This window comes from Apium graveolens, chromosome 3, assembly GCF_009905375.1.
Source record: "Apium graveolens cultivar Ventura chromosome 3, ASM990537v1, whole genome shotgun sequence".
In the NCBI taxonomy this organism is placed as follows: domain Eukaryota; kingdom Viridiplantae; phylum Streptophyta; class Magnoliopsida; order Apiales; family Apiaceae; genus Apium; species Apium graveolens.
In genome coordinates this window covers 416,154-424,336 of record NC_133649.1, presented here as the reverse complement: position 1 = coordinate 424,336, position 8,183 = coordinate 416,154, and the positions used below count along the sequence as shown (strand labels likewise).

General features: G+C 37.5%; 1 long non-coding RNA gene across 1 annotated transcript; it reads left to right on the top strand.

Annotated features, from left to right (window-relative positions):
• The first annotated feature begins 7,513 nt into the window (after positions 1–7,513).
• Positions 7,514–8,183, top strand: LOC141712018 (uncharacterized). The gene is made up of 3 exons (XR_012571506.1): positions 7,514–7,641; positions 7,744–7,813; positions 8,120–8,183. It is a non-coding gene; the product is annotated as an uncharacterized LOC141712018 (long non-coding RNA).

Sequence of the window (8,183 nt, the reverse complement as noted above, 5' to 3'; positions counted from 1 at the left end):
ATAGATAATAATTAAAATAAAAATACGGATATTACATATATACCCCCTTAAAAAGGATTCCGTCCCCGGAATCGAACGAAACTAAAACTCGTACCTGAATCGAACAAATGCGGATATTTCTCACGAATAGATTCTTCTAATTCCCAAGTAGCCTCTCTTTCCGAATGATTTTTCCACAAAACTTTCACAAACGGAATGGTGTTCTTCCTCAAAACTCGCTCCTCTCGAGCTAAGATAGCCTCAGCTTCCTCCTCACAAGAAAGATCCTCTTTAATCTTATGTAATGGATACTGAACTACATGTAATGGATGATATTTGTAGCCCCTCAAAACCGACACATGAAACACATTATGCACATGAGATAGTTGTGGTGGCAACGCAACTCTATAAGATACTTCCCCTACTTTCTCCATAACGTCAAAAGGGCCAACATATCTCGGACTAAGCTTTCCCTTCATACCAAAACGCTTCACACCCTTACAAGGCGACACCTTTAAGAACACATGATCACCTGGCTCAAATCCCCCAAACTTCCTATGTTGGTCCGCGTAACTCTTTTGACGAGATCGAGCTTCCTTCAGACTTTCTTTAACTTTCTCTACCTTCTCATTAGTAATTCTAACTAACTCCGGCCCTTCGATGACTCTCTCACCAACCTCATCCCAACAAGATGGTGCCCTACACCTCCTACCATACAAAGCCTCAAATGGTGGCATACCAATACTCGCGGGCCAACTATTATTGTACGCAAACTCAACAAGATACAAATATTTATCCCAATCACCTGTCCACTCTAACGCGCAAGCCCTCAACATATCCTCCAATGTCTGAATCGTCCTCTCTGACTGTCCATCGGTCTGCGGATGATAAGCTGTACTGAAATTAAGCCTCGTACCCCAAGCTTGCTGGAATCCCTTCCAAAAACGCGATGTAAATCTCGTATCCCTGTCAGAAACTATCGACACCGGCACACCATGAAGTCTAACAATATCTCGCTGCAAAATCTCTGCCAACTCATGAATAGGAGTAGTCTCTTTAATAGGCAAGAAGTGAGCGGACTTAGTGAGTCTATCAACCACCACCCATATAACATCATTCTTCTTGAAAGTCCTCGGCAAATGAGTTACAAAATCCATAGTAATGTTTTCCCACTTCCAAACTGGTATATCTAGCTGTTGCAACAATCCACTAGGCCTCTGATGGTCTATCTTCACTTGTTGACATGTAAGACATTTTCCCACAAATTCTGCTATATCTCCCTTCATTCCACTCCACCAAAAGTGCTTCTTCAAATCCCTATACATCTTGGTGGAACCTGGATGAATAAAAAATGAAGAACTATGAGCCTCCTTCAAAATTTCCTCACGAATCGTCGGGTCTGCGGGCACGCACAATTTACTACCCAACCACATCACACCCTCATCATCGAAATGAAATTGTGTTTGTTTTCCACCTGCCACCTCGGATCTAATAGCTTCCAAACCTGTATCACTCTTCTGAGCTTCCTTAACCCTTGAAACAAGATTCGATTCCACTTTCAAATTTGCAATACTACCACTTGATCCTCTAAAATACAACTCAACACCCAAGCGCTCCAAATCTGAAATAAGGTGCGGCTGAGTAATGAGAGATGCAACACTCCCCAAGTTCTTCCTACTAAGAGCGTCTGCCACTACATTCGCCTTCCCCGGATGGTACTGAATATTTGCATCATAATCCTTAAGAAGTTCAAGCCACCTCCGCTGCCTCATGTTAAGCTCCTTCTGAGTAAAGATGTATTTGAGACTCTTGTGATCAGTAAAGATGTCACAAGTCTCTCCATAAAGATAGTGTCTCCAGATCTTCAAAGCAAAGACCACTGCTGCTAACTCCAAGTCATGGGTAGGATAATTCACCTCATATGGTTTAAGCTGCCTAGAAGCGTAAGAAATCACTTTCCCATGTTGCATAAGAACACACCACAATCCTCTCTTAGAAGCATCACTATACACCTGAAAACCTCCACTCCCTGATGGCAACACAAGTATTGGAGCTGACACCAACCTCTTCTTTAACTCTTGAAAGCTCTTCTCACGATCATCATTCCACTCGAACTTAATTCCCTTCCTCATTAGCTGAGTCAATGGTAAAGCTATGGAAGAGAAACCTTCCACAAAACGCCTATAGTAGCCTGCCAAACCCAAGAAACTCCTCACCTCCGTCACATTGCTAGGTCTGGGCCAATTAGTAATAGCCTCGACTTTCGCAGGATCCAACTCAATGCCCCTACCAGATACAACATGCCCCAAGAATGCCACTTCCTCCAACCAGAATTCACACTTGGAAAATTTCGCAAACAACTTCCTCTTCCTCAAAATTTCAAGTACAGTACGTAAATGCTCCTCATGCTCCTCTCTGCTCCTAGAGTATATCAAGATATCATCGATGAAGACCACCACGAATTTATCCAGATAATCATGAAAGACCCGATTCATCAAATCCATAAATACCGCTGGTGCATTCGTCAACCCAAAGGACATCACGAGAAACTCATAATGACCATAACGAGTGCGAAATGCAGTCTTCGAAACGTCTTCCTCCCTAACTCGTAACTGATGGTAACCAGATCTCAAATCTATCTTCGAAAAGTACTTCGCCCCTTGTAACTGATCAAACAAGTCATCAATGCGTGGCAAAGGATACCTGTTTCTAACAGTCACCTTATTCAACTCCCTATAGTCAATGCACAATCTCATAGAACCATCCTTCTTCTTCACAAACAACACAGGAGCGCCCCATGGAGACACACTTGGTCTGATAAATCCCCTATTCAACAACTCCTGCAACTGCTCCTTCAATTCTTGCAAAGCAAAATGAAACGATAAAGAGCATAATGAAACGAAATTAAATGGAACACCCATCCTATCATCTACCCAAACTCACAGGTCAACCTAAGTAGGTTTTCTACAAGAAAGAACCTAAGCTCTGATGCCATCTCTGTAACACCCCCTTCTTAAAATAGAAGGGAAATATTACTTAAAATCCAAAACCTGCAAACAGAGCACTAATATATTTCTAACAATAATTAAACAGTCTAAAATCTCAAAAAAAAAATAATATTAAATCTTCAAAATATCTAAACCAAAAATATAAATGCTGAAATCTCTAATAAGAAATTAAGTCTAAATAATGATAGAAGTCTGAAATCCTAAAAACGAAATAAAGGGTAGCTCTCCATCACACAGCCCCAAAAGTCCCCCTAAGTACCTGCCAGAAGAAGAATACGGCATGAGCCAAATGCCCAGTACGGATTGGAATAAATTTATAAAACATAAAACAAGATGAACATTTGACAGTTTAATATAAAACAGCAAGTTTAAATAAAACAGGCTGAAACAACGAGGGCTAAGATATTTCATACCGAGAGCAAAACAAATAACAAATACACACATCATAGGGTACCTAATGTGTGCAACAAACCAGTTAACGAGTACGGCATATACAACGTCACTGTCGAATCAAATCACAAATCAAACTCTGGGTGCACCCACGTATCCTGAAACAAATATCAATTGCGCAAAAGCTCCTCCCAAGAGCTAACAGAAGGATACGCCGTGACCAATCACACTGTCACGGAAGTGTCATGTCACTGGTGCCGCAATGACATGGCTGTAGTACCCCTACAGCTGGTTAACTCGGTATACCCTATATCTCTAAGGGTTCAAATAAAAATATTCTCGCAAATTTAAAATCACCAGATACAGGTAATTCAAATTTCCAGGACAAAGGGTGTCATAAATAATTTTTGAAAATCGCATAAACAGATATCTAAAATTTTCCAAATCAAATTTTAAAATAATTTTCGGAAGTTAAAATGATCAGATAATATTAACGGAGCAAATAAAATATGGAATTGAGTGAATCAGAGATATTCAATTCTAAAATAAGTAGCGCTGAATAAAAATGGGATAGAATCCGTACCTCATCTGATGGACCATTAAATCGGATTGTTGAAATACGATTGAAAGTGAACAACTTATACTAATTCGAATTTTAACAGCAGATAAGTTAAGGATTTGAAATAATGGTCAACTGGAGAAATAAAGTAGATTTAACAAGGATTCCAAAATGATAAGATTCATCAAAAACGCACTGATAACGAATTAGTTATGAATTTTTGAAGTTCAGGTATCACAGCAGAAATTATTCAGGAACAGATTACAAAGAAGGCAAATTTAGACAATAAAGACAATCTGATCTCACTTCGACTATAACTAGACAATGAAAGAGAATTCTCAGAGGTTTCATAGTTTATAAAGATCATAATTTTATGACGAATAATGAAGAAGATATGAATTTTTGAACATGAAACAACTATGCTGATAAGTATAAACAGACCAGAATATTTGTAAGGCAATTTAGGCAATTTAAAAGATTTAAATATATAATGGGTATACCATATAATGAAAGAGAATTTCATAAGCTTTCCAGATTGATATCATGAGTAATTTTCCGACATAAGATCGATTTATAACGAATTTTAGAAGGTATGAAAAACTGTTCACGTCATAAATCTGAAGGGTCACAAAGAATGGATATTTGCACATAGTTAGAGGCTGATTCCACAAAATATGTAAACATGGAAGTTGTAGGTATCGAAACAAGCTTTCCAGAAAATCAAGAATCAATGAATTCCGTGTACAAACGAATAAGTTATGGATTTTACAACAGATACGAGATGCTGATTTTATCACATACGAATTTCAGCACAAACAAATAAGAAGATGAACATGATATGATTATGAAGAAGAAAAGATCGATTCTCGTACCTTGATCAATCGAATAACACAAGAATAAACTTCTAAGATCTTCTTGTCTTCTCAAACCCTAGCCTCTAAGAGCGGCTCCAATTAAAAAGACATAGAATAGGACATAACTTGTATATATATATATTTATAGGCCCACACGCCCACAATTAATAGAATCCTATCCCTAATCTAATTAATAATATAATTACTAATTCTATTCCAAATCAAATTGTATTAAAAATTACTATTATTACTAATTCTAATCTATTTCTAACTAATACAAATATTAAATAGATAATAATTAAAATAAAAATACGGATATTACAGTTTCATTTTACCTCCGTCTGCGAAAAAGTTGGTTTTACGTTCCGCTGGTCAGAAATGGAGGGAGTTCAAAAGTCGACTGACCACAAATTACATTCTCCCTTATCGAGATCAACCTGAAGTGTTGGCCTATCCTCCTGCAGATTTCTCTTTCATAGAAAAATCGCATTGGGATATATTTGTTGCTGATCGCACGTCACCTGAGTTTTTGGTATGTTTCCAGTTAGCATTATGACATACTTATTTCTAGTTAGCATTAAAACATACTTGTTGTTTCTAGTTTTTGGTATTTAATTAATATTGATTTCATAACCACATTCGTGCTTCTTATGCAGAAATGTCATGATGATGCTATACAAAGAAGGATGCTGAGTGTATATCCACATCGGATGTCTCGAAAAGGTTATGCTAACCTTGAGAATGAATGGGTGCGTAATAGTGAAATGACATAGTTATTATTCTAATACAAACTAATTTGTCTAACATATTTATACTATTATACTTTCCTGATCATATACATGTGAATGCAGTATCAATCTCATCCAGATGAAGAGGAAGTTGATCGATCGTCAACCTGGGTCCTAGCAAGGAAGGACAAAGATGGTAAATTTTTAGGAAAAATTGTTGAAGATAAAGCAACGGAAATTGTAAGTTATATATTAATTTTTGTCTTAATTAATTGAAAGTATATGGTACTTAATTATGTTAGTCTTTTACATGGAAATAGCTCAGACTGTGATAATATGGTACACTTAATATTTTAGGAAAAATTGAAAAAGGAGGTTAAGGAAGGGAAACTAATAGCTGAAGGTGTTGATGATGTTTTAACACTCGCGCTCGGTAAGCCTGAGCATGGTGGACGGGTCCGTGGACAAGGTGTTCATGTAAAGCAGTCGGTTTATTTTGATCTTCCAAGGCAAAAAAAAGCTAGAACAATGGATGAAAAGATACAGGAAAGAGTTCAGAGGTACTTGGCAGAGGAGACTCCAAAAATAATTAAAGCGAGAGATGATTTTTGGGCTGCTGAAATGGAAAAGCTGAGGGCAGAGATCTTGAAAAGGCCCGTACAACAAGAATGTACTCCAACGCATCCTTCCCAACAAGCAAGCTGTCACTCTAACGGCGGGGTTGATGTTGATGCAGCTGTAAACCATCCTGCTACACCTACAACTGCAAAGAATTTATTTCCTGTTCAACAGGAGGGAGGTGGTCTGAAAATTCAAAAGATTGAAAGTTTGTTTGTTGATTTAGGGGTGGATCCTGAGGATGCTCAGAGGTTGGATGGCAAGGATGAAAGTTGTAGAATTGTTTTTGAGGAAGACAGATGTGAAGAAGTTAAAGTGAATGCTCCGGATAATTCTGTTTGTAAATTGGCTCTTGGATCGCTCAGCAACATTGTAGCTTGTGCGAAGATTGATGAAGTTGTTGTTGTTGAAGGAGAGGAGACAATCCATGGAGTCAGACTTGGGGAAGAGAATGCAAGAGTGTCAATCACTCAAGTCATTCAAGGAGATGCTAAGATTCCATATCCCATCGGTGACGAGATTTTGACCGTGGAACAAGCCATGGGAACTTTTATTGCATGGCCAAGAAACTTGATAACAATGAGGAACAATAGCACTTCCAATGTTTTGTCAGCTCCGAAGGTAAAAATATTTAGAATAGCACTATATAGCTAGAATGTTTTTATTTAGTATTTTCTTTCTTACTATTTTCATGTGTATTTTCTGCAGAAAGCCAAGAAAAAGGGAAAAAAGAAGACTTATAAATTAGTCGCTGATGTTGAACCAGAGCTTGTTGTTGAGATGGGTGCAAACTACCCATCTGCATTAAATCATTTGTGGACATGGGCAAAGGGTGCCTTAGCTGATGAACGAACGGTTTCTTTTCAACTATCCCAAGAAGCCTTTGGCTCTACAAAAAAGATGGCCATTTACTTATCAGATATATATTCGGTGTGCTCTGGAGGTGAAATGTCGGGGTCTGTGATCGTCCTTTTTATTCAGTAAGTTTCTCCACAATTTTTTTTTAATATCTCATAGTTAGTCTGTGGCTCCAGAAACGATTTTTTTTTTAATCTCTCATATTTTTATATGTAGCTCCATAAACGAATACGTCAAAAAAAATAAGATGACCAACATGATCAAGTTCGTAGATCCCACCACAATTGGTGCCATTGGCTGTGGTAATGCAGGGCAGAGGTCGCGTGCACTCGCTGCACGATTTAAGAATGCTAAGAAAGGGCAATACTTTCTTATGCCTTACAATGACGTGTAAGTTTTAATCCAAGAGCTAGCTAGTTAGACATTCTCATATAATGTTTTAGCTAAACAGGATCACATGCCTTTTTAAATTGATTTTTTTTGGAGCTTCTAAGTTTTAATTTTTATGACAAGGCTTCAATTCATTCATGTTTGTGTAGGAACCATTGGAATTTAACTGTTGCAAATCCTGAGGCAGAGGTTGTCTACCACATGGACCCTCTAAAACGTCGAATCGCTAATGTGGAATGGCTGGATGTTGTCGACAAGTAAGATTCAGCTTCTAAAATATCTGTATGGAGTCTTGAACTTTGATAGACCACGCATTTTTCAGTTGCTTAATGGTTTTGCTGGTATTATTTTGGTTGTAGTGCCATTAAAATTTACAAAGAGGATCTCAACAAGGTTGTCAAGAAGAAAATTTTGTGGGAGAACATGGCGGTAATAATCAATTCTCATCATATTTTTTCTATGCTATTAAGGATATTGTAATTAAATAATTATTTCTTACATCTCAGTTAGTTGATATTGTAATTAAATAATTATTTGTTACATATCAGTTAGTTGTTAAGGATAGAAGTTAGTTAGATTAATGCTTGTATATAAACACTACTGCACTCATAGTTTAGAGACTTATTTTTTACATTCACCAAATCTGTTTTGTATAGTTATCTCTCTGCAATATACATACAAGAGCTTCTTTCTCTCCAATTCACAGCTTTTGTAATGCATTTTTAATTAATCCAGGGAGTTCCAGTGCAGTCAGGAACCAAGGATTGTGGCCTGTTTGTGATGCGCTATATGAAGGAGA